Raw genomic sequence first — 26,291 nt, 5'->3', positions numbered from 1 at the left:
TATTAAACTTTTTTCTTTTAATAGTGAACTTGGCAACTATCTGGCGAGGGAAGTTTGGCAGATGACTTCGAATACTTACAAGTTTTTCTAAGCTCCCAAATGCTTATAGCTGGGACCTTCATTAAGTGAAAATAAAAATGTCATTGAGTATTGAACACACGTATCAGATCTTTATAAATACGTATGGGTTTTGTCTTATCTCGCGTTTCCACTCCGCTTGGCTAAATCGAATCCATGCGCTGAATGAATTTGTTAAACGCTTCAGCCCATTTATTTTATTAGGTAGGCGATTCGATTTTTACTGGATTTCCATTTCATTTCCGTCTTATAACATAAAGGCGGGTAGACTTGTGGAATTATCGCAATAAAATGGAAACAATTCGTTTTTTATCGAAATACAACCAAGTGAACATTTCGAGTGTTTTGTTCTAAAGGGGCTATGTTAACAAGTGTTCGATATGTTCTGACTCCTACATCGACTAAAGTATCCCCTATAGACGGTAAAGGTACACAATAGTCGAGAAATCGAAGGCCTCGCGTCGCCGCCGCACGCAACAGTTGAGCCGCGTTGAGTCACGTATACCGAAGGCACCTTACTTACCCAAACCCTGGTAAAATCCCATCAAATCCTACCTTATTGACACTTTCCTTAGAAACCTATAAAAGACTTTACTGTAAGCCACATAGCGGTAACATTAAACGCCTACTTTATCTTACCGCAAAATGCTTAGTTCAAGTCTTGCTAATTACGATCGTTGATTGGTTTTGCAAATCGACTATTCATGTTTATGTAATTATACAATCTGTTTGCGTAAAATCATATTATAATATGTAGCTGTAATAATTTTGCTCACAGCATTTTAAAACGTAGATCAAGACAGGTAATAGAACGCGGCTTGCATTTTTAATTTTGATGTGGGATGTAAGTACTTGTGTTACTAAGAACTTAAGTATAGCTTAATACGTATACTTACTTGAATATTGTTGCGTTACCGACTACGGTAACGCAACAAAATTCAACGACACATAGGCAAATACAGGTGTGAGTTTTTGCACATTATGACAAAGAAGACCCAAAAAAATAAGTAAGTTCAGCGAAGCCAAAAGTCGTCACGTGGCTCCTGGCCGCACCCTTACACCGAGCCGGGATAGGGCCCGATACGCAATTCGGCATTACCGTTTCCTTTTGAAACGTCACCTAAGCTCCATTAGCATTTTTATAGGGTTCTGATGCCGTTATCTGAACAAGACGGTGCGTGCTGAAAGCCCCAGACCTTTATTTCTGACGGATATTGTTTGAGATCGCGACAATTGCATATTTACATAAAATTTAGATGTGATACACACGTACAATGTGTGTGTAGTTTCTTAGCCAAATGGTTCGTCTTTTGTTTCGTAGTGAGAATACGCAATAAGGCGACTTTATATACCTTGTTTTAAAATGAATTCCAATTTGGGATAAACGTTTTGAATGATAACTATTCAGTGTTGGGCTGACAGTTATTTTAATGCCAGACATGTCCCAGATGATATATTGGCTGATTATGAACGAGACCTGGGTGTCATGTCACTTTTTATATTTACTAATCATGATTGTCCATTTAACGAATGAAATCGACGGCAACGTAACCAGACAAATAGTCTTTTAACGAATCTAAGCTTTGCCTATTCCAAGAGAAATTACGGACATGAAATATAAGTAAATTGAAAAGACCTGAAGTGCCTGAAGGGAGTGTACAAAGCGTACGACAACTACTCGAGCCGAGCTCCAGTCCTCAGTCCCCGGATCTAAACAAACTGCCCTCTCTAGTTGTAGAGGATTCCTCTTCCTCGCGTATTTAATATTCCCACCCCAGGGATCAAAGTGCAAGCGCAAACGTTCGTTGCGATGGACGCGTTTGGATTAAAAAATACATTTTTAAATTGAGCGGTAAGAGGATTACGAATCTCTCGGGAAATCTGATATCTGCGTACTATCGCTAGGATGAATATAGTTTTGCATTTTATCAAATCTGAAGGCTAGTCCTCTCCAGCAGGATATCTATAGCTATATATGGGCATGATATAAGTTAGTATTACCTACATGGAACGTAAACATAGCTGGCGAAAGTACGATACACTTCTGCCTACCCCTTCGGGGATACAGACTGTGTTATGTTGTTATAAGTAAGAATACCTATGATTGATAGGCTGATAACCATTAAGAGAAAACATAAAGTCGATTTTTCACTCACCCCATTTGTTTGATTTATCGACTCATCTAAAACATAAAATGTGAAAGTTCGTAACAAATAAGAAATTAGATCTGTTTGGATACCAATCCACTGCTGGTGTATCACCCACCAGTTTGCTTCGTGAACTACATTGACACAATACCGTGTGTTTGATCAGGTTGTCAACAAGTGCAGCTGCACTTGTTTCTTCTAATCACTTCTCTCTCTCTCTCTTTCTCTCTCTGTCTATTTATTTGTCTGTGTATCCAATCTGTTAAGTCTGCGGTGCTATCGAAGTTTGCTAGCGGAACGACTTTACAAGACTTCATTACCTCCGGTCGTGACTTTCCGTAGTCCGGATTAACTTAATGCTCCAGGCAAATGTGCAGTTTGATAGTTTAACTTGAAGTTTTGGTTTCTACTTGTAGTTCTCTTAATTCAAATAAGCATAATAGCTTTACTATACTTTTCTATGTTATCGCTGTACGAGCTTGAATATACACCAAGCGATAGTCCTATAAGAATAACTCTTTATTTTTTAAAACAGTTTCCGTACTTTTCAAATCCATCAACTGTGGTGTCCTTGTGAATACAGTTGCTAAGACAAACCAACTCTCATACATAAATAATAGAATCCATCAAAACATGCAATACAAAACCACCGCTTCACTTCCGATCTCGAATATGAACGCATTTCGTCCATTTTTCCAAGTTCCATATTGACAGAGTTTCCTATTACAATAATGGTGATATTCGCACGAGATGTTATTTGCTAGTCGTGACTGTGACACTATCCTGCTCCCTAAGGCGAAGACTCAAGGTCCTATTAATAATATCAATTTGCTCTCCACATCTCTCCGAACGTTATTTTTAGATAAGGAAATGGTTTGGTGAAAGGCGTTTTTTTATATTTCATACTTAATACGAAGTTTTAGAGATATAAACTAAACATTCAGGATTATGAAACTTAGTGCATAAGGCTTTAACAAAAGCGTTCCAATTAGGGATTTTTGTAATATTCGTGTTTGCGTGCACCTGTTCACATGGAAAACTGCCGCGATGCATACAAACTCCCATTTCTGTGTGCATCAGGTTTTAAAACCACCGATTACATACAAACTGGATTTAAAAAAGAAAGAAAGGAAAACATGAAACAGTAGGACTAAGGCCCTGTGCTGGGAGGTTTTCTGGACACGTCTTTAGTTTTAGACCTAGTTACATTGCATGTAATTTAATTTTTGACGTTCAAAAAGCGCTGACTATGTATTGTAAGCCAATTTTGAAAAGTAAATATTTTTTGAATTTTTTTAAACCGATAACGTCGCCAAACAATTTATAATGAAATGGCTTCGATGCCAAATCGTCGCCAAATGAGCGAAATGCCATACATTTCAGTGTGAATTGTTTGGCGATGGTCGCCGGCGACGTGACCATGGCGTCTCGATGCGTTTTATGATTATCTAAATAAAGATGAACACAGGCTTTACAAAGATGGTGATAAGATTTCAACGATTTAAAGCCACCGTGTATGGTTTATATCGGTATTTGGTATATTCTAAATATAGTCATTATATTATATAAAGCTACAAACCCATTGACTCACTGACTCACTGACTCACTGACAGGGTTGTTCTCCCAGAAGGAGCGTCGGGGGGTCAAAATGATGTATGGGGGGTGTGATCGAGATCTTCCGGTGAGTATGGGAAAACTTCCAGATCTTGGAAAACTGCTCCGCATCAGGGAGACACCCTACGGCCTGGCGAAACTATCGCACCTGGAATGATTTTTTTTTCGCAAAACCTTATTAAATCTTGGTCAAATCCAATCGCCGTTGAAAAAAAATCAAAATGGCGGAAAAACAAGATGGCCGCCATACAAAATTTTGTTTTTTCAGAAAATGCATCGGGAGTAAAAACTGTGTATGGGGATGTAATCGGAACGTCTTGTGGAGTATGAAAACACTTCACTATCTTCAAAATATGCTCCGCATCAGGGAGACACCCTACGGCCTGGCAAAACTATAAAACCTGGAACAATTTTTCTTTCGCGAAACATATTTAAATCTTGGTCAAATCCAATACCCGCTGAAAAAAAACCAAAATGGCGGAAAAACAAGATGGCCGCCATACAAAATTTTCGTTTTTCCCGAAAATGCCTCGGGGGTAAAAATGATGTATGAGGAATGTGATCGAAACATCATGTTGAGTATGGAAATACTTTTCGATCTTCGAAAGCTGCTCCGCATCAGGGAGACACCCTACAGCCTGGCGAAACTATCGCACCTGGAACTTTTTTGTTTTCACGAAGCCTATTAAAGTCTTGGTCAAATTTTATCGCCAGTGAAAAAAAAACAAAATGGCTGAAAAACAAGATGGCCGCCATACAAAATTTTGTTGTGGTCAAATTCTATCGCGGTAAAAATAGCGGGAAAACAAGACACGCGAGCAGCTTGCTGCGAGCGAACCACGCGACATCTAGTTAGAATATATTAAGGCACAAATGTCTAAAGTGCTTGCGGGTATGTATTACGATTTGTGGTTCTGACTGTCCCAAACATTTATGTAGATATACATATTTGTATTATGCATAAGATGCCATAACATTACGTAAAGGATTTATATTTTTACTAGTATACATTAAGTAATAGTCATATGATCAAAAATGTATATAAGGATTTTTTGTTTTTATAGCACAAGACATAAATAGAGCCACCAATAGCTAGTTTCCGTTTCCAACTAGTCACATCAATTACTTTTTACTAAACGTCAAAACACAAAATTACTATGGAATTTGAAAAAGCACGTTGTTACATCATAAATTAACGTGATAAAATGTCTGACTTATTAAGGTTTCCTTGATTATAAATCATAAATAAGTAGAATAGAAAAAAGAAAATATATTTCGTTAGTTTTAGAACTCTCTTTATTTATTTCATAATTTATTTTAAATCTAGTACACGACCCAATTGCCATGTGCCTAAATAAGTCTACGTGCATCCTTGTTTTGGTGCAATAAAGTATATATTTTAATAAAATAGAGTAAACAAATACAACCTGTAATACACAGCATCGTAAAATAGTATACCCCATCATCCCAAACCCTTTTCCTTTGTGTGCGTCAAGCTAGCGGCCTCAAAAAAAAAATGGGCACGAAAAAATAATTTGACCATACCAAAAAATAGTACTCTTATTGAAAAAAATAGTACCTGTTGTAAAAAAATTAGTACCATCACGGTTCTGGATTTATAGCCATGTTTTATTGCACTTGCTAGCTTGACGGTGAGCGAAATTTGGCGAGAGTTAACGACAAGGTCTTTCGCTTTGATTTAAACGCCAAAAAATAGTACCGAAATAGTACTTACCCCCTGCAAAATACCGAAATGAGTACTTCAACGGTTCCAAAGTTATAAAGACAGTTCTTTGATCCCGCTGGCTTGACGTTTTGAAAATACCTATTATCTAGGGAACGCTTGCATACTTCAGTATGTAACTAATTTCAATAAACTCGTATGAAATAGTACTTCCTACCATCATAATTTTGATCCGATTCTCTTTCTAGAAATATGTTAAAAAATCATCATAACCTATGCCATACATTTGTTGTTGATACAGTCACGTAGACAATTACATAACCTCACAATTTATTCGTAAGTATTGCCATCGCCAGTATTGCCATTTTGGAGGTCTACCCTACCATTTCTTTGCACTTCAGAGTGTTGCTATTACAAAAAATTGCTATTGCATACACCCATATGCAATAATTTTAATAGAAAATGGCTGCATGGGTCTAGTTCTTATTGAAAACAATCTGTGATTTTAATACATTTTTAATCTGCTGTTTTATTTTATAATTTATACCTTCATGTTCAATTTGTTACGGATCGAAGTGTTTGTTAATAAACAATTTGCAGTATTTGTAGAATAACTCAAAGAGTTTCAACAATGATATTACTTTCATCTGACAACCCTGGCACTTCACCAATTTTTACCCAAAAATGGGGAAAAAATACTAAAATCTGACAACATTCTTCTTGAGCATGTGTAATAATTTTGTTCGCGACTGTACCTGTCTTGATAAATGTATGACATAGGTTATAATGACTTTTTGACATATTTCTACAAAGAGAATCAGGTCCAAATTATGATGGTAGGGAGTACTATTTCATACGAGTTTATTGACATTAGTTACAAACTGAAGTATGCAAGCGTTCCCTAGATAATAGGTATTTTCAAAACGTCAAGCCAGCGGGATCAAAGAACTGCCTTTATAACTTTGGAACCGTTGAAGTACTCATTTCGGTATTTTGCAGGGGGTAAGTACTATTTCGGTACTATTTTTTGGCGTTTAAATCAAAGCGAAAGACCTTGTCGTTAACTCTCGCCAAATTTCGCTCACCGTCAAGCTAGCAAGTGCAATAAAACATGGCTATAAATCCAGAACCGTGAAGGTACTAATTTTTTTACAACAGGTACTATTTTTTTCAATAAGAGTACTATTTTTTGGTATGGTCAAATTATTTTTTCGTGCCCATTTTTTTTTTGAGGCCGCTAGCTTGACGCACACTTTCCTTTGATGATGGGAGGTTTTCCTTTGGTTCAATACCCCAAAGTGAGATATATAATACAGAAAGCTTTTGGTAAAACAGGCAAACTAATAAATGGATATAATGTTGAAGAACTTTATAATAGTACACTTTGTTATCTATATCTATTTTGTTAACTAAAATGAGCGTAGAATTTTGTCTATACATTTTAGTGGATCATTGATGTTGTTGAAATAGTATACTATGATTTCAACCTAAAGGCCTGGTAGCCTAAACAATTCTCCGCATTGTAGACGTCTACAAAAATCTAATAAGTTAACGAGCCAGTCCCACTAGGACAGAGACCAGGTATTTCGTTATCCAGTCGGTATTTTTTCCTATTTTGTCCGTGTCCATCCTTTTACCCGCATTATCCACGCTCCGTCTAGCTGGGATCCTAAAACAAGATTCCTTTTGCACGGACTAGCTATCTATACCTGATAGAAAAACTTCCATGTGTTCTTTTTTCTTGCGATGCATGTACCTCTGGTTAACTGAATATTGGGAAATGAACAAAATATGTTAAATACCTATTTTGTTATGTTATGTTTTGTATTTTGTTATGTTAAATACCTATTTTGTTCATTTCTAAGTCGATTTTTGTATTATTAATATGGATGTAACATGATTATTAACTGAATATTTTACAAAATGGTACAGTGCTTCTTTCTCTCCTAGTTTCCTAGGTCAAAGATAAATTATGCAATTCTGACAGATGAATAAAGACAGATCTAAAGGTGATAAAAAATGTTTTCTTTTTCCTATTTAACTTATTTATGAATTTTAATAAAGAAAAATGTAATAATAAGTGCGACATTTTGTCACGTTTTTCTATGACGTCACAGGTTGCTTTTCATACAAATTCCATAGTCATTTCATGCTTGCCGTTTCGTGAAACTACCCTGTTATAAGGCCGTATTAAGTTTTTCATGTGATTTGAGTTCGGCAATAGTTAATATCATCTGAGGCAATGATTTGACGGTTGATGCAACTAAGAAGAATAGACGATCCAGAGTAGATTCTAGTGCAAAGATAATTACGTCCATCTTCCGGACACCTGGGCAAGTTCCGAAGTAATAACAGGAGCCTTCCAACTGACTTCCGATACGACCCTGGAGAGTCGCAATAATAGCCAACCAATAAGTTGGCCAACTTGCGCTAAGCTCTCTTCCGTAATCGGTGATGTGCCGTTCCCGCTTTAGGAATATTCCCGGCAGAAAAAAGACGCTAAAGTTCTGTAAAAATAGCTTTATTGCTGTAGGCAGATAGGATCAGAGTACAAGAAGGAACAATGAGGAACTTTCCAATCGACTTTCCCCAAACACGCGATAGATGGCGTTGTTCACTTTTAACGTGATATTTACCTATTTTCTATTTAAATGTGATGTAGCAGAATCATATATAAAACAATTAGTTGCTTGATATTTGACTCGCATTATGTATAGAATGATATTGCTGCCTATATTGCTTCTCTTTATTTTGATCAGAATAATTTAATACTGGATGGATTTGTAATTGTACCTTGGTGTAATCAAAAGGTATTATAACTTTCTGGTTAATTTCACCTTTCCACGGTTTTTTTGGCTAACCTTATTAAGTATATTTACTTTTAAGCTAACAGGTTGAGATAAACCTAGCTCAGACGCTGGTCGGGAGCGGAGTGTTGCCGTTCTATATGTAGTATTATCTCTTATTCTATGCTTCATCATCATCATCAGCCCATTAACGTCCCCACTGCTGGGGCACGGGCCTTCCCTATGAATAGATAGGGAGATCGGGCCTTAAACCATCACGCGGGCCCAGTGCGGATGGTTATTAACGACTGCTAATGCAGTCGGGACCAACGGCTTAACGTGCCTTCCGAAGCACGGAGGAGCTCGAGATGAAAACTATTTTTTTTTTGTGGTCACCCATCCTATGACCGGCCTTTGCCGAAATCGCAGACCGAACGCATTAACCGCTGCGCCACCGAGCTCCTCAATTCTATGCTTATACTGATCTTAATATCCAAAAAAACATTGTTCTAGCCCATTAGTCTTTGTTGATCCCCACGCAGTTCCGAGATTGCGACAAAGATAAGTGGTCTCTTAAAACGGTCACCCATAACTCCCACCGTGCCCTCCACTGCTCTTTTGATAACGTAACGAAAATGTGCTTTAAGGTAAAAAACTCGCCAACGTTATCCCAAAGTGTGCCATAATTCAGCAACACAAGGGTTTCACGGCGCACCGACAGCGAAATAAGTAATGTGCGATACGCACTCTCGCGACGTTTTTTTAATAAAGGAAACGCGTAATTAATTATCCCCTAGCCCGCATAATTTTGCATCGCATCATGAGTTCATAATCATAATGTGTTTTCAGCATGGGGTCGCAAAAACATAAGCGCGTGACCTTTATGTGTTTAAACGTGTCAGCAAAATTTATGGCTTTCGGTATATTTCCTGACTCGAGGTGTTTACATAGCTGAAAAAAAAAACGATAGGATAAACAAGAAATTATCGGGGAAAATAAGGAAAGCGGAAAATGTGAGAAGCGTGCAGTCGTGCTTTGATGAAACGCTTGTGTTTGTACGAACAATAGCAAATAAAAAGGCACTAACGCAAACGGCCTATGTGATCCAGTGGTTGAGCGTTGGACTTACGATCCGGAGGCCCTGGGTTCGAATCCCGGTGGGGACATATCACAAAAATCACTTTGTGATCCTTAGTTTGCTTAGGACATTACAGGATAATCACCAGATGGTCTGAAAGTAAGATGATCCGTGCTTCGGAAGGCACGTTAAGCCGTTGATCCCGGTTACTATTTACTGATGTAAGTGAGTAATCGTTACATGAGCCATGTCAGGGGCCTTTGGCGGCTCAATCATAACCTTGTCACCAGGGTTGATGAGGTTGGTATTCCACCTCACTACCCACACGATAAGAAGAGAAGAATAACGCAAACATATACGACACTATACGGTGCTCATAAACAACACGCAACCGTACACAGCGAATGATCGCATTAGCTTTATTTAAGCCGCGGTACCCCGCAGCACTCCTTTATGTTCCCTGTTACATTTTCGTAGAATTTCACAATTACACCCATTTGTTATATGACAAAAGCCGTCAGATTGCGGCAGATACCTCTAAGTCTCCTCCTGAAAAGCTACACAAATGTTGGTCATTTCAGCTTGGAGTTGCTTTTGTGGAAACATTTTTATTTTGTGCACTTGAAGTAAGTGCACTTCAACTTGCGTTATATACTAGCGCTCATACAACTTTACAATGGCACAAGATACATTTTGTAATAGTTGAGATGCTGCCTAACCTTGAACAATAGAAACACGGACATGTCGTGTGCTTTTGCTATTCCGTCTCTAGACTTCAGTAACCAACTCGCAGCCTGTCGCACACAGATATTGATGTGCTCTGCCTGGTGTGTAGAAGATGGTAAAGAATACGGCGACTGAGTTGATATATTTTTAATAGAAGGACACAAAAAATACATGTTACTTGCAGCCAATCGTAGGAGAAGAAGAGAGAGAAACTATTGCCATTTTATACATTAAAAATAAAATTTGTTGGATGTTGACAACACAGCCGCTCTTGATATTGGGGGCCTAACTTCGAATTTCAGAACTGTAAGTGTGTCAAAAGTTACCAGGTCTACTTAGGTCTCATTAATCTATCAAATTAAAGAGGACGTAACCGTTTAATAGGCTTCCACATTCTCATTATCTCTGCGTAAATATTCTGTCTCTGTAGAATTCAAGTCTACATATATCCTCCTTATTTAATAAAACGTAGCAAGGGGAGCGTTAAATACGTAATTTAACAAATTCACGCTAATTTGACAGTGTTCGCGATAAGAGTTTATGTGAAAACACGCTGGGAATTTCAGGAGGTACCTTCATTGTCGTTTTCAAGGACTGACGTGATGCCTTTCACACATGCAGCCACATATGCAGCCATATGTGCTTTTGCACATGCTACATTCTCTCGATGATGGGAGAATTCGACAATATCTCGTCTGCTGCTTTAAAAAGTCATACATAAAGTAGACAGCCCATATTCGTCCTACTGTTGGGCACAGGCCTGCCCTCAATCAATCACTAAGTACTTCAATCAATAGGTACTCCACCACGCTGCTCCACTGCGGGTTGATGGAGGTATTTGGGCTAGTAGCCGGGACCAACGGCTTAGCGAGCGTACTTAAAGTCATCAATTAGGATTATTACTTTAAAATAACAAATAAATCTATCATCGCTTGCATTCTTGAAGACTTTCAAAACGGTCTGAAAAACTTAAAATGCTAAATCGTTTTCTTGCCGCACACAGAGCCGAAGGATCGTATAAAACCACAAACAAAATTCCCTAAAACCCTGTCTCACTAGGACACCAGGGAGACACCAACAAAATCAGACTACATTCATAAAATGCATATTTGTTTATATTACTACATTTACTTATTGTTTATACCTACATTAATAAATAACTATTATTATTCTAACACTAAGTTTTTTGTATACATTTTTGTGATTATATTTGTTTATTTAATTCTATTTAAGTAATTTGGTATTATATAATCTATGTACTTACACTATTAACGAATATATTTTATGGAACACGATGTTAGTGCCTCACCCAGAAGGATCCACAAAAATACTAGCGTCGTGGCTCACACCGCGACTTGTGCTGAGTGAGGCCCTTTTATCCTAGGACGTCCACTACCACCTTATGATAATTTGAATGACGCTATTGTCGTGTTTTTGTATATGGTGTCCTTTTATAAGAAGCAATATATATTCTATTCTAAAATGATTGCAGTTAAGATGTGGTGCATGGGTTTCTTGCGCAACCAAATAACAGTCATTATATGGGAGTGCTACGTAGGTATTACTAGGGGAAACAAAGGGTGTCCATTCGCCCCAGTTATCCGCATCGATAATTCATTTCAAACCTCACAAATGTCCATAGCATAGTGCGTTCGATATTGGAAATGTAATTTTACAATCAATCGATTTTAACCAATTTTTTCAAGTTTAGATCTACACTAAGCTTTTTGAAAAGCTCTGTAATTCAAAAGAGGAACAATTGTTACACAACTGCTGAACAACCCATAATTGAATTCATGTAGGCATAACAGTTCAGAGTGCACGACAAAATGTAATAAAATCTATTAAAAATCAGCGCTATGGAGCCTACTCCACCACGCTGCTCCATTGCAAGTAAAACTAGAATAATACTCAGTGAGTCATCTACAACATTTTTGAAGACATTCATACATACCTAATACGCAAAATACTAAAAAATATGATAATAATTGCCAATTTCTCCTCTGCTCAGGAAAAACTAATAGGTACCTATCCACAAATTTTCAAAGATTGGTAAACATCATAAGTATAACTATGACAAGAAAATACATAAATATAGGTATCTATATTAGATCAAAATCTTATCACGATTCATCGTTTATTCAACCCCATCCTTCATCTGCTCAGCCCACTTCGCTTAGCCCGCTAAGTATTCCCGCAGTGGTTCATTACCTAAGTAGGTATGCTTATTTTGTCCCCAGGCGCTAAGGACCGTCCTAATGAGAGACCTATCCCCAGTCTTGTCATCTAATTAGGAAAGAAAAGCAATCTAATTTGCTCTTCAGCTTTTATTTAGCGTTCTTTCTATTCGTTAACAAACAATTTCGGCAATTTATTCCTTAGATTTCATGGTGGGCTTTTTAGAAAATACGTTTAATTTTTTTTACACGCCTACTTAGTAGGTATTTAAGTTTTGTATCACATTAGTCAACGTAATAATAAAATTAAGAAAAAATCTAATAGCTGCAAATATAAATCAAGGAACGTTATCAAATAAAATTAAACATACTTACAGAGTTTTAATTATTATCAGCGCAGTTTACAGAGTGCAGTAAAATAACACAAACCCGCATCACTTGGGCACAAACAGAACACGTCGTTTCATGGTCACCTTTACGAGTGTACGCGGGAAATGGGTTTACGGAGACGTGGTTTACGGGAAAGTGTGGGGATGCGAGCGCGGCATGTCGCGAAGGCCGGCGAGTCGCGGGGTGTCTGGGGCCGCACTGCCCGTCCGTAGGCCCACGGTGCCCGAGCCCGGGAGCGGCGCCAGCCGCCCGCGCGGGCGCCGCGGTACCCGCCTAGCGCCACGCGGCCCCGCTACCCGCTACATTACGCGCTACACTAGCAACTTGAAACCTTGCGCTAGCTTCAAAGTCTAACTAACAATTATCAACAATTACTGGCAATCATACAAATTGCACATGTACCTCAGCATCCCAAAATAGGTTAAATTTCCCAAGTAATTCATCAACATCCTTTTTTTTTGTATAGAATAAAATTGCTAACTTTCATTACTATGTGCAATGCACATACTATGGGGCATTGCACATAGTAACGAAAGTTAGCAATTTTATTCTATACAAAAAAAAAGGATGTTGATGAATTACTTGGGAAATTTAACCTATTTTGGGATGCTGAGGTACATGTGCAATTTGTATGATTGCCAGTAATTGTTGATAATTGTTAGTTAGACTTTGAAGCTAGCGCAAGGTTTCAAGTTGCTAGTGTAGCGCGTAATGTAGCGGGTAGCGGGGCCGCGTGGCGCTAGGCGGCATGCATGAACATGCATGAACTGTATATTATAAACTATACACTAATTGAGTATAAATAACCAACAACGAAGAGAAATATTAATAATAATAACCAAATCTAACAACCTACCTATAAAACTTTCGTCTGAATAAACTCTTTATTTATTCACACGAGTATTGAATTCGTCGATCACTAGGATCGAACTCACCTAACTTCCTATCATGTCAGAGTATTCAAGTGGAAAACTTTACTTAACACGAACTTCTACAGAGCTTTCGTGAACCAGACCCTTTCTGCCCCTTTTTCCCAAGACATTTACTAAGAATCCATCTCAATCCGTGAGACGTCCAGTCACCATTCTATGAACAAATTGCGAAGATTTTCTCTCTCGTAGTGTCAAAATACTCGCAAAGTTGTGTCCGGATTTGTCGGTTCGACGCGTACTGAAGGGAAATATGGTGCGGAAACCTGCATGCATGACCGAGGGGAAATCCTAAAAATGTCCACAGCGGTGAGGATTAATCGTTAGGCCTTTGCTTTTTGAGTGAAAATATGTGTTGGATAGTTCGTTTTCATGCGCCGGTTTATACGGAACCGGAAGCTGTGGTAAGCGTCCCGTAGTCGCTTTAATAAAGCTTTTGACGGTACACTTTGGTATGCCCCAATTCACGCAGACTTACAACGCTTTGGTTTCAATTTCCGGGTTCATGCTCCATAGTTTAGTGTGCCCTCTCACTCAATTGCTTGGGCTATAGGCAGTGATTTATAAATCATGTTACATTTCTCAAGAAATAACTAACGGGGTAGTCGTATTTCTTGAAATACATAATTCATATCTACGATAATAAATTGCTACGTGTATCCTGTTTGTGAGAAACAAGATACAAAATATATTTCCAGGAAAATTATCGAGGCTTCAAGCGCGGATTTTTCATTTACTACATACAGTTCCTTTGTTTCAATGATTTTCTGTTTATTGTTCACTTATCTTCGGAGAATAAGAGTAGACAATACAATAAGGTTATAATGTTATATATGTATAACAAACCATGTCTTACGAAAAATGATGTTGAGGGTCGAGGTTGTGGTTGGTATTGCAGCCATCATGAAATCGACGTTGAGTTAATTATAAATTCCTTTTGTATCCGACATTTCAATAAAAGCGGAGCTCCAACAATACCAATTATTTCTGTACCACTTTATGAAACAACTCCCGAACTTAAGGCAGCCTATACATAAAGTAAGCAAATAATGAAATTAAGAGAGACTTTTTATGTTGCTCCACACTTCAGAGGACAGGGATCTTGCGAACTTTAATGTAACGGTCATAAAACAAACATAATCAGAAACAAGAACAGTAATACCAAAAAAGTCATGACCTCACGGTGCGCTCCCAATGATACCTCGGAGCAAACCAACTGCGAGCCGAAACTTTTTTAATTATTTCGTCTTGGCCCTATATTTCCATCGGTTTATCTTTAACTCCTTCTTTGACAGGAATTAGAGATTTTTGGGAAGCGTCGGTATCGCAACAAGAATTGGTTTCCCAACTTTTGGCCCAGTAATTACGCAAAGATTAATAAGAGTTTAAGCTATGAGCATACCTACAAAATCAACTTCTGACATTTATACTGATGTAAGCTGATAAAGCTTTACTTAAAAAGCTTTACGAAAATTGCCAAAATAATGAGTCCATGACCATAGATCTCACTTCAATGAGCGATAAATATAGTGATGATGATGAAGGTTATGAAGAAAAATATAAATTACGGCAAGAAAATTGTGAGCTCCAACGCCAATTAGCCCGAATACAGCAACTATATGACAATGCACAGAAGGAAATTGGTGAACACATCAAGGCAACAGAGTCCCTGGTAATTAACACGGAACGGCTTGAGTCTCTGGTGCACGACCGAAACCTGGAGCTGGAAACACTCCGCGCCAAAACACGCAGCGAGTCTAGCGAGGATTTGCAGCGCGGGGGGCTGGTCGCAGATTCTGGAGCCTCACCGTCCACCAGCGCCGCGTGTACCACGCGCCGCGAGACCGCGCCGCGAGGTACCACGCCCCATAGGGCTGTGAGACGCGGCGCCGCGCCGCCCAGTGCCGCGGCGCCTAGTGCTGCGCCGGCCAGGGCCAAATCACGCAGGGTTGCGACACGCAGAGCCGCGCCGCCCATCGCCGCGTCGCCTATTGCTGCGCCGGCCAGGGCTGCATCGCGTAGGGCTGCGACACGCAGAGCCCCGCCGCCCAGTGCCGCGTCGCCTATTGCTGCGCCGGCCAGGGCCGCATCGCGTAGGGTTGCGACACGCAGAGCCGCGCCGCCCAGTGTCGCGTCGCCTAGTGCTGCGCCGGCAGGGGCCACGCCGCGTAGGGCAGCGTCACGCAGAGCTGCGAAACGCAGTGCCGTGCTCCCCGCCGGTGCGCCGCTGGCCGCAGTGATGTGCGACGCCGCACCGCCCAACAACGAGCCGCTGTGTGCCGCGCTGCCGAGTGTCGCGCCGGCCGGTGATGTGCCGCCGGGAGCCGAGCCGCGGAGGGTCGGAGCTCGCGGAGCCCCGAGGCGCAGGGCGTCAGCGACAGCGCCGCCGCCCGCGGCACCCGCGCCCGCTGCGCCGCCAGGTGGGGCGCTGCGAGGGCCCGAAAAGGTCGCGACCGCATTGCCAAACATCGTCGCGCCCCAGAAAGACTGTGTCCCACGTCTAACGAAAAAGACTGTTGTGTTCTCGGACGATATAGGCATAGGTTTAGGACTACTTCTAAAAAACTCCTTTGATCATGACATTGTTAATGTGTGCATGCCTGGCGCGTCATATTCGCAAATCATCACAAAATTATTCCAGTGTAAATATGATGCAAACACTACCGTTATTCTTTTAGTAGGCAATAGTACAGGGCTCACAAAACAGCAATTGACTAGGTATCATAGGTCACTAATGACTGTTGAGTGTGGAAACTTAATTATTTGTTCATTTCCATATTCAAATTCATTAGCTAGTGAGGAAAATAATTATATATTTTCTCTCAACCAACACCTTTACAACAGAACCTGTCATCATAGTAATATTATTTATTTAGATTTGAATAAGTTTATTCAAAATTGTATAATAACGACAGATAGAATATATCTATCTAAGTACTTTAAAAAAATTATATGTTCGGTACTACTTTTTTATATTAAAGAGACATCTGCCAGACCAGGCAGTAAACTTATTGACTGTACTGTCTTCTACAGTACAAAATCTTTTATTGACGGTAGTCAGCCATGTACCACGAATGGTACTTCATCTTTAAACTAGACAATAAGACAAAAGAGAAGCTTGGAATATTAAAACTAGTTCACCAAAATATTCAAGGCTTCTCTGGCAAAGAATTAGACGTAGAATTATTTTTAGAGACATTTTTTATTGACATTTTATGTATTACTGAGCACTGGTTGAAGGATTATGAATTGTTATTCGGTTTTAAAAATTATCATTTCGCTAGCGCTTTCTGTCGAAAGATCAAAATACGCGGTGGCTCCCTTATTTTTATCAGAAATAGTTTAAAATATAAAGAACGCAAAGATATTACTGGACTTTCGATAGAGGGCACTATGGAGATTTCATGTATAGAAACAGAGAAACATATTGTTGTGGCCGTATACAGACCCCCATACAGTGCTAACTTCACAGTTTTTGAATCAGTGATGGAAAATGTACTGAAGGTCATATCTAAAAGTAATAAAGCCATTATAGTGTGTGGAGATTTTAACGTTGATTTATATGAAGTAGATTCAATTACAACTAGATTTCTAAGTTTGTTTACATCATTTAACCTTGTTAATATATTTATGGAGCCAACTAGAATTACAGAAACAACTGCCTCATGTTTAGATAACGTTTTTTGCAATTGTGACTTCCAAGATAACAGTATGCTTAACTGTTTTAAGTCAGATCACAGTGGGCAGCTGGTCAGTTTCCCAGTACTTAAAAATGTTCAGAAAATTAAATTTCGTACACGACCCATCACTGATACTCGGATAGATAAATATCGAAATAGTCTTATTAGTAACTTACCTTGTCCAAACTTTGATACAGACAATCCTGACGATTTTTACAGGGATTTCTTTACTATAATCCATAAAGAATTTGAAAATAATTTTCCTCAAAAGGTAGTTACCAACAGTCAATCATTCAAGTTCAGTGACTGGGCTACCGTAGGCATTCGCAAAAGTAGAAATACTCTTTATTCTTTATATGAGGAAAAAACGTATACACACACTGATAGTTTTAAAAGCTACGTCAAAAATTATTCTAAAATATTTCGAAGAGTGTGTTATACAGCCAAACAGATGCATATTAGTAGTAAAATAAAGACCGCGGATAATAAAATAAAAGCAGTTTGGCAAGTAATAAATAGTGAAACAAAGGCTTCGAAACCGCGTGAATTAGAATACAATATAGAATCGGGCACTGGGTTAGTTAAACAAGATAAAGATGTAGCTGAAGTTTTTGATAAATTCTTTACGAACATCCCTGTAAAAACTACAGAATCTCTCAGGTCCTCTCCTGTTCAAGCTGATATATTGTTGAAAAGTAATGTTACTGCTTGCACTGAATTATTTGATTTTAAACGCGTTGATCCGAGTAGTATTGTTAAAGTATTCAAACAGCTGAAACTTAAAACCTCGAAAGATTTATGGGGATTGTCTGTCAAATTGATGAGCTCTGTTATTGATATCTTAGCACCATATCTAGCATACATTTTTAATATGAGTGTTGAAAATGGCACTTTTCCAAATTTAATGAAAATCAGTAAAGTTATACCTCTTTTTAAATCGGGCACAAAATCAGACCCCACCAATTATAGACCGGTTTCTATTCTACCAGTACTTAGTAAAATTTTCGAGAAAATTATTCTCGACCAACTGCTATGTCATTTTAATTTAAATAACTTACTTCACAGCCAGCAGTTTGGTTTTACTAAGGGTCGGTCTACAACAGACGCGAGTGTCACATTTGTTCGACACATTTTCGATGCTTGGGAGGAGTCGCAGAATGCCGTAGGAGTATTCTGTGACTTGTCTAAGGCGTTCGACTGCGTGGATCACGAGACCTTGCTTTTGAAATTGAGGCACTATGGACTAAATAATGGAGCTCTCAGTTTGTTAAATTCATATCTAGGTGATAGGATACAAAAGGTACAAATCAATAGTACAACTTCTTCGGGCTCTCATGTTCAAATGGGAGTTCCTCAAGGATCCATTTTGGGGCCGTTTCTTTTTTTAGTGTACATAAATGATTTACCTTATGTAGTACAGAACCAAGCTGACATTGTACTGTTCGCGGATGACACTTCTCTTATATTTAAAATCGATAGAAAGTTAGAGGAACTTGACGAAGCAAACAGCGCTGTGTCGCAGGTTCTGAGCTGGTTTACAGTAAATAACCTAGTTCTAAATGCTAAGAAAACGAAGTGTATTAAATTTGCTCTACCAAACGTAAAGAAAGTAAATAATAACATTAAAATTAACGACGAGAATTTAGATTTTGTTGAACACACCGTTTTCTTAGGAATTACTGTAGATTCAAAACTTCAATGGGGCCCACATATTGTATCACTAGCGGGCAAGCTAAGTTCAGCAGCATATGCCGTCAGAAGAATCCGACAACTCACAGATGTACCCACTGCTAGACTTGTCTACTTCAGCTACTTCCACAGCGTAATGTCGTACGGTATTTTATTGTGGGGTCGAGCCGCTGATGTAGAAACTATTTTCATCATTCAAAAAAGGGCAGTTCGCGCTATTTATAATCTGCGTTGTCGGGACTCTTTAAGGGAGCTGTTTAAAGAAATAAATATACTGACGGTCGCAAGTCAATATATTTATGAAAACATTATGTATGTGCGTAAGAATGTATCTCTCCTTCCGAGAAACTGTGAAAGGCATACTTACAATACAAGGAATAAAAATAAAATTGTTGTTCAAAATTCTAGATTAAGTAAATTAAATTCATCTTTTTTGGGGTTATGTATACGTTTTTACAATAAAATACCAGATAATATTTTAAATTTGTCAGAGAATAAATTTAAAGCTCACGTGAAGCTTACTTTATGTAAAAAAGCTTATTATAAGATTAATGATTACCTAAATGATAAACATGTCTGGTATTAAATGTGTTCCTCTAGTTATTAAATAACTTGTAATGTACCCTCATTGATTTAAAAGATGTGTTGCTGTTGCAGTTTCTTGTCATTTCTTCTCCTCAGCCATAACACCTTGCGAAATGACGTAAATTCAAAATGTTACATTGACCTTCAACAAGTTTATCCATGATAATTACGTTGAATAAATGATTCTGATTCTGATTCTGATTCTTACTCGGATTAACGACGTAGCTACGTATGAATATGTATAAGTAACTAAGCAAAGACATCACATAGGTACTTCATCGCGGTGAAGTAACCTAATGTTCCCGAGGAAATGGAACTTAGGACACACTAAATAGCATTCTAATTGCAAAACTAGAATGCTCATATCAGATTAAGTGCAATAAGGCTAAATGACTGAGTCAAAGATACAATGCTAATCTAGAAATAGAAGCCAGTCTAAGATAATTAAAAATCATTCTCAGTTTTCTTGTTTACTGATTTATAGATTCTAATTACCTATATTACAAATAGTACATGGGACGCGTTTAACCATGTTTGTTGATGACATCATAGACGTGATGTTTCGTATAATGTATCTCTTTTTAAACCCCGACGCAAAAACGACGGGGTGTTATAAGTTTGACGTGTCTGTGTGTAAATGTGTATATGTCTGTGTGTGGCGTCGTAGCTCCCTGAGGATGATCCGATTTTAATGCGGTTTTTTTAAGATATATCAGTCGAGAGTGTTCTTAGCTATGTTTGGTGGAAATCGGTTCAGGTCTTCAAGGTCATCAGGTCGTTTGTTAAATGCGATAGGAATGTTACACGCTCAGTTTACTTGCAAGCATATCTGGGATATATTTAAGTTATTTTTTGCTTATTATAGGGTTTAGCATTTTAACCTTTTGTCATAATGATTGAGTACTTTTCTTTGGTCGGGGTTTTTTTTATATTTTAAATTTTAATTTAATTTTTAATTGGGTTGTCCTCTTGCCTATTACCGACGTAGGTAATTATTACACCTTAGCAAGTTTAAAAACCTTAAAGCGATATGTAGCACACCTTCAATTGCAAATCGAAACTGCAATCAGAGGAATCATTACGCAGAAAACTATGAATATGCTAATTGATACTAACAGCTAATCACACGCAGCGTACAATGCGTCACACAAATGCGTTTCCAATTTCATGATAACTACTAAATTTTAATGGCTTACCTTTTAAGAGGACTGTATTCGTCTGGTGCGTGAGGAGCCAGTGTAATCTATGCGTAAATATTATTAACGCATTTACATCTGGCCTATAGATATTAGCCCATTAGTCTTATAATCCAACGTTAATGTGCAAATTAAGAAGCAACAAGGCATGGCGACTGGAAGCTACAAACTAAGGTCGAATTATTCTCGCGCAAATCCCGTTTTATAGCACATATGTTACCCAGGTAACAGAGAGAATACGAATCTGCGCTGTGGAATAGTCACTTGGAAATAGTGTATCTTTAGAAGTATTTGTGTATGGTGTCGCTTTATATACTCCTACTTATCATGGTTTTTGGCGTTGACATCGATTCCCGCTACGGTGAGTCTCAATTGATAGTGAGTCCATATTAAGGTGAGCGGCTTGACGTCGCGTTTGCCAACGATGCGTTCGCAGTCCCAGGCAACGCGTAATAGGCAACTGAAAGCCTATGTTTTTAGTATACAGATATATGTATAATATATTAATATAGACTAAGAGGATCACATCCTGCCCAATGTAACTCAATAGCTCGTAACTTGTCACTACAATTTAATGACTGTAGCAACCTGACTCAATTACAACCAGCTTACATAACCTAACGTAAATAGCCGATCCACTGCTGAGCACAAAATTCTTCTCGATCGACCGCGAATATGAAGCATACTCCACGCTGCTTCACCGCAAGTTGGAGGTGTATAGTTGTTAGGGCCTATTATCTTCCGAAGCATAGAATCATCTTACTTTCCCTGAGAATCTGGTGATTCAAGAAATATCGTAGCCAAGCATAGGACTGTCTCACAAAGTGTTTTCGACAATGTCCTATCAGGAATCGACTCCAGACTTTCAGGTCATGAGCCCAACGCTCTAACCACTAGACTAGGCAAACTGTTTACAACCAGGTTACTATTCCTAAATAAGCAACAACACTTATTAGCAGATAGATCATTTCTACCACCACAATGAATAATAGATTGAGTTTCGTACGTTTTACAGATTAAGTTGGTGTTGAGAGCACAATAACTGTAGCTATAACATTTACCTTATGTATGTATTAGTCCGAGACTAGCTGGAACAGAGACCGTTTCTTAATTAACATCATACGAAACTGTTTTCCTTGTCGCTTAAGTAAATGATATTATTACGTGAGTGAGTGAAGTAGGTAACTACTACTTTACCTACATATTTACGGTCTTCAGCTGTAAGTATATATTTATATGATAAGTATACGAGAAGATTAGATTCTTCCATTCACCTTTCATGGTATCTACCTTGAAGAAAAGCCGCTTTCCTTCCATAATAAGTCACTCAAGGGACTTAATATTATTTTCAGTATATTTTTCTTACGCATCAAAGAGATGGCAGTTAACTTCCAAACAGCCTTAGATTGCGTTAACGTTTCGTTGCTACATTTTACAATACTTTTAGATCCCAACTCGTTCGCTTGACAAAGCAATTATAGAGTGAATTACAATTCAGTGGCATTCTTTGTGAAAGACCGTTGGTTATAATGTATTAAGTTAGTGTGACCATGATGTGCGCATATTTTAGGATACTGTACCAAATCGGTAAAATGTTTTATTGGTGTTTTGTCTATCTGTCCCAGCTGGTCATATTAACTTTCTAAATAAAAAATCGAACACTTATATTCCTGAATGAAAATGCAATAAATTATCTCTAGCCTTAGAAAGTGTTTCGTTGTAATGAAATAAAATTACAAAATCGCTTCTCCACTCGGAGATATAAGAAATAGGGCAATTGAATGGCATTTTATCTGTCGGCTCCATTAATCCTAATGCCCCCGATCGGTGCCGATAGCAATTGAGGTTTTTTTCTTTTCTTTAAAGACCTATTCGTATTTCTAAGCTGTATAGAAATTCAATGGAAATAACGTCCTTTTAGAAGAGCTGAGAATAAGTCCTGAAAATTAATTCAAACTACGTGTTTATATCTCAGGTGCAATATCAATAATTTCTAATAGTATGTACCATAAATCTTCCAATATACCGTCAACGATACTTACCTATAGATAGTTAGTTTTAGGTATTTATTTATATTTGTTGCACCATCCCGCATCCAAGTTGTAAATGTTTGTCTCCTTTTGTTGGTTGCCTGGAAGAAATTGCTCTAGAGCAATAAGGCCGCCCAAATTGTACTGTATTCATTTGTTATGTCTGATTGTTGAAATTTTAGTTCTGTGCAATAAAGTATATTTGATTTGATTTGATTTGATTTAAACTGTAGCAGTACCTACATGTGTATGTTTGTTACAAGAGTATGACAAATAATTCAGTAAGTACCTAATAGATATGATAATTTTCCAAAACAGAGTGTGTCATTTATTGTTTATCATTTACGTCTACATAATAAACAAAACAAACGGCCTCCGTGGTCCAGTGGTTGAGCGTTGGGTTCACGATCCGGAGGTCCTGAGTTCGAATCCCGGTGGGGACATATCACAAAAATCAATTTGTGATCCCTAGTTTGGTTAGGACATTACAGGCTGATCACCCGATTGTCCGAAAGTAAGACGATCCGTGCTTCGAAAGGCACGTTAAGCCGTTGGTCCCGGTTACTACTTACTGATGTAAGTGAGTAGTTGTTACATTAGTCATGTCAGGGGCCTTTGGCAGGTCAATAGTAACCCTGACACCAGGGTTGATGAAGTTGGTAATCCACCTCACTACCCACACGATAGAAGAAGAATAAACAAATAACTCAAATCAAAATATTCAAATAAACTGCTTCCAATTCTCAAGTAGCCCTGTGTTGTGAAATTCAGACGTTCGCGCGACGTTGTCCACTTTAAAAAGCTCTTTGAAATGGATAAGAAATGTAAATTACTCTGTAATCATAATAATGTGTGTGTAGATCGTACGGACAGACCAAAGTATAGTTGTTATTCCGGCTACCAGCGATGCAAATCACATTAAATAAATAGAGTTCTGACGGGATCTGTAGCTCTATCAATTACATAGAGTGGCCGTTCGTCATTATGGTGCGTCAGGTTATTTGTAAAACACTCATGATGCACTCGTGACATATCCGGGTCGGTTGGGAAGTCTACACACTAGGGCAGTCTAATGAACCATGTAAGGCTGCGATCAGAGGTACTGCACTGCAGCAACCGCGTACAGTCGCTACCTTCCACTGCATGAAATGAAATGGAAAAATATTTATTGCTTTAAACCAAATATACAAAATTGCAATAATTGGGATTTCCTAGTAGGCGAATAAATTTACTTGTGTCAGGAGTATCCGCCTCTTACATATGTCAGTTATATTTCAACTGGTAATTTCGCAAAAAAGAATAGAGAAAAATAATAAGAAAAGAAATTAAGTAATAAGAATCAGTCGTGACTTCAACCTAGTTAATATCGACTGCACACCAACCGACTTCGTGAAGTTGAAGTCAAGTCGAATTCTCCCGCGTAATCAGCTAATTAATGAAGAAAAAGTTATCACCCGAAGTGTACCCCGAAATCCTTACTGAGATTATCTTGTTCCGACAGATGTCAATAATCACTACAGAATAGACGTGCTTAACAAAGTACTTACGAAATCCACTTAGAATAGTAGTCGATGGAGCTAACGGCTTAAATTTTATACTGGTTGAAAGAGCCCATAGCATTAAGTAACAGCTTTCTGATGGGTTCTGTAACTCTATTAATTACACAGAGTGGCCGTTTGTCATTATGGTCTATTTGTGAAACACTCGTGATGCATCCGCGGCGTGTCGGGTTAAGATGCATAGGTACTTACTAATTTAATTAGATAATAAAACTTGCCACCAAGTGGTTGTTACGACTGTACAAAATCAATATATAAACTATGCAACAAACTACCTATTTAAGTACTGTATCAGAAAAAAATGGTCAGTATTTAAACAGATGAATAGTCGTAATTAAAAGTAAACAGCGCTGTACTGCGTGGCTGTCCCATTAATTAGACAGAAAAGTGCGTCATTATGTCAAATACCTACCCACTATTGAATTGAATGGAAGAGAAAATGTACATTTGGGTTACTGGACACGATGACACGTGACATAGGCAGATGTTCTACAAATTCTTCTTTTGCGTGAAACATACATAACTGCATATCTAAGTCACATAGGCAACCGCACATATAAATCAACCGGAACGACGTGCCTATACCTTGTATGTCTGTTGGCAAAGAACTTATAAATAATTTTTCGTTACTTCGTATCAACAGTGGCTGCAAGTTGTCTTTGATTACTTGTGGCTCTGCCCACCCCATTAGGGATTACGGGCGTGAGTTTATGTATGTGTATGTATGTATGTTTTCGTTACTTAACTTTATTTTTCAAGATCTAACTGGAATGTTGTTGAGCCTATAGGAATCCCAATGTTAAATTGGTTTGGACACATAGAGCGGATGAAGGATAATAGGATTACGAAAGCAATATATAAAGCGAAGGTTGATGGTAGGGCTGGTTAGAGGAAGGTCTAGAAGGATGTACATAGACCAAATTAGAGATGTCCTTGGAAAAGGTTCAGAAGTCTGAACCTGCGTGCGTATATGAAACGATTGATGAATGTGGAGGAAGCAAGATTAGTATATCACAATCGAAGCAAATGGAACTCCATAGTATCTGCTTACCCCGGTGGGAAATAGGCGTGAGTTTATGTATGTATGTGTAAAGGAACTCAAAGGTAAGAGAACGAAACGAGAACAAAAGGGACAGAGGTAGATTGAGTAGCTGTTACCCGCTTTTCGTTGGCGTGAAATCACTTAGCAAATCAGAAAACTTCGCGGGCGTGCCAAAATTTCATCGCAATCGGATTAATAAGGAGGTTCCTGTAGCCGATCAGATGATAACTATGAAGGAGCTTATTATGCTGTCTAATTCTTACAAGATGTTTCTGTATTGTTGTGATCGTCTCGTGTGCTATTCTGAAAAAAAACGATTAGGTAATTTATTAGCTACGGAACATGCATAGACTGCTAGCTAAAACTATAAACTTTCGGCTTTGCTGTAATATACCTTCAGGTTGATCTATGGAGATGGTGATATCTGTGCACAGAAAATATCATAAGCATAAAAGTATTCAAACACAAAGGTACACTTTATAATGAAACAGCGTTGTACTGGGCTGTCCCATCAATGTAATAGAGTGGCCCGTAATTGTGCCCGTCTGTTTGTTGTACTCTCGAGCGTGCTCGCGATGTATGCCAGCTGTTAATACGGGCAATAGCCGGTAATAAAATGACACACGTCACTTATGTTTTTACTCTACGAGGTACGACCCCTAGTAAAAGTACCCATGTACACTTATGTTACTTGATACATTATCTGTACTATGATGCTTATTTTTCATCGGACCGGAAAGTCAGAAGTTGAGATTAGATATCAGTCTCGTGTATACTTCAATCCCCCCTTTCAATAAAAGAAGTGATGGCACGGAACCGCCAACCACTGATTCCTTCTGCAAAGAGTGCGTTAGACCTTGCTCTTAGGTTTATAGCTATTAGAAAAAGTGCATGGAGTGGA

The 26,291-nt window shown here is 38.4% G+C and overlaps 1 protein-coding gene across 1 annotated transcript in view; it reads right to left on the bottom strand.

Annotated features, from left to right (window-relative positions):
- Positions 1 to 12,897, bottom strand: part of LOC126370915 (monocarboxylate transporter 4-like) — a 58,061-nt gene extending 45,164 nt beyond the window's left edge. The window contains exon 1 of the mRNA XM_050016034.1: positions 12,666 to 12,897. The gene's annotated coding sequence lies outside the window, so the exon portion shown is untranslated. The remainder of the gene's footprint in view (positions 1 to 12,665) is intronic.
- Positions 12,898 to 26,291: the final 13,394 nt, after the last annotated feature.

This window comes from Pectinophora gossypiella, chromosome 11 (genome assembly GCF_024362695.1).
Source record: "Pectinophora gossypiella chromosome 11, ilPecGoss1.1, whole genome shotgun sequence".
NCBI lineage: Eukaryota > Metazoa > Arthropoda > Insecta > Lepidoptera > Gelechiidae > Pectinophora > Pectinophora gossypiella.
Note: the sequence above shows the minus strand (reverse complement) of the source record. Positions and strands in the feature narration are given on the sequence as shown.